Source organism: Amphimedon queenslandica, unplaced genomic scaffold, assembly GCF_000090795.2.
Source record: "Amphimedon queenslandica unplaced genomic scaffold, v1.1 AMPQUscaffold_12746, whole genome shotgun sequence".
NCBI classification, from domain to species: domain Eukaryota; kingdom Metazoa; phylum Porifera; class Demospongiae; order Haplosclerida; family Niphatidae; genus Amphimedon; species Amphimedon queenslandica.
Genome location: NW_003547018.1, coordinates 1 through 1604, shown reverse-complemented (window position 1 = coordinate 1604; position 1604 = coordinate 1). Strand labels below are relative to the sequence as shown.

The 1604-nt window shown below is 33.1% G+C and overlaps 1 long non-coding RNA gene across 1 annotated transcript; it reads left to right on the top strand.

The window, feature by feature from the left end:
* The first annotated feature begins 957 nt into the window (after nucleotides 1-957).
* Nucleotides 958-1419, top strand: LOC109586913 (uncharacterized). The gene is made up of 2 exons (XR_002187283.1): nucleotides 958-1005; nucleotides 1092-1419. It is a non-coding gene; the product is annotated as an uncharacterized LOC109586913 (long non-coding RNA).
* The last annotated feature ends 185 nt before the right edge of the window (nucleotides 1420-1604 follow it).

The following is a 1604-nucleotide window of genomic DNA, read 5'->3' as shown; positions in this document are numbered from 1 at the left end:
GGAGTGGTAAACTGATGACATCATCACTCCTTCCATATATCAAAGGATTACACTGTCTGATACTACATGATCCATACCCACCACATCTTCTATTTCTCTCTCATCCCAGTCTACATACACTTGCTTTACCACTAGACACAGCTGAGAGTGCTATTGAACTATTTACTATCCTACAAACCAATACTACACTTAAAGCTCTGAGTGTGTGGATAATGGAGGAGAGAGTATATATCAGCAGTATGGGTACTAGTCTACAAGAGATGCTAACACAAAACCAAACACTGAAATACCTTGAGATTATTAATGATTGGTATAGAGACATTCCCAGTTCATTCCTGTCCTTCCTAACAACTGGTCTCAGACACAACACCAGTCTACAGCAGTTGAGTGTATCCATTCCACTGAATGAAGAGATGAGAACTTTTATTAATGTCATCTCTCAAAGGAACAATCTCACAGAACTTGAAGTGAACTTCAAACCAGATCAGTCATACAGTAACTGTAGTTGGGAAGAGAAGAAGCAAATAATGACACCATTGTTTCATGAACAGGTATTACCTGCTGTTACTAACATGTTACAGTCACATACAACCATCAGACTACTGAGGATAGGGTGTCAATATAATGGAGAGTCATTTCAATCTAACTGGATAGAACTAGTACAACATTTATATGAAACTATCTTCATCCATCCATCACTTGAATATATAGAGATTACAGGATACCTTTATCATCACCTGATAGATACTTTTAAAGATAAAAAGAAGACATTGATTGATAAACACAGAAAAGAACAACCACACAAACCACTACCAATAGTGAATTTTTAACAACTTACTTTGCATGGACTTCAGAAATTTCTTAAAATTTCAAATTTAAAAAAATTTTTAAATTGAAAAAATTTATAAAATTATTTCAAATTTGAAAGGTGTGGCTAGTTATAAAATAATTATAACATGGCAGCTACCTGATCTTCCTAGTTCCTATAAAAAACCTTTACTGAAGGTAACATCTTTCAATAACTCCCTCCCCTCCAGTTGTACCTAATACTCAATATACTCCAATACTCTCCTTCCCTCCCTCTCCATTAGTTTGGGAGGCTCATAAGTTTCAGTCTATAATGGAGTCCATTAGTTCAGATCCAGTAGATATTACATCATTAAGAGGAGAGGCTATTACTAAAGGAGGTCTATTGTGTAATGAATTGAGGAGGAAAGCATAGACCAAACTATTAGGAATCAACATATACAACATACCATCATGTGAGGACTAGCCTCATGTAACACTAATGTCATGTGACAAATATAATATATTATACAGTGTAGTTGGTGATATTGGTAGACTATTAATATTGGTTGGTTGGGTGTTGTATGAGCACCTGTCAATATAAAATACACTCCATTTTGTTTCATTTCTTTACATGTTCAATGACATGATACTAATCACTGATATATCAAAAATAAATTTTGTAAAATTAATTGTTAAATTTAACTTATGCCAATATTTCCAGTATGATACTGGACACTTTTAATTTACTGTAAACTACACAAAATACATGTATAAAGCATAAAATATTAATTAATTGTTATTATTATTATTATATA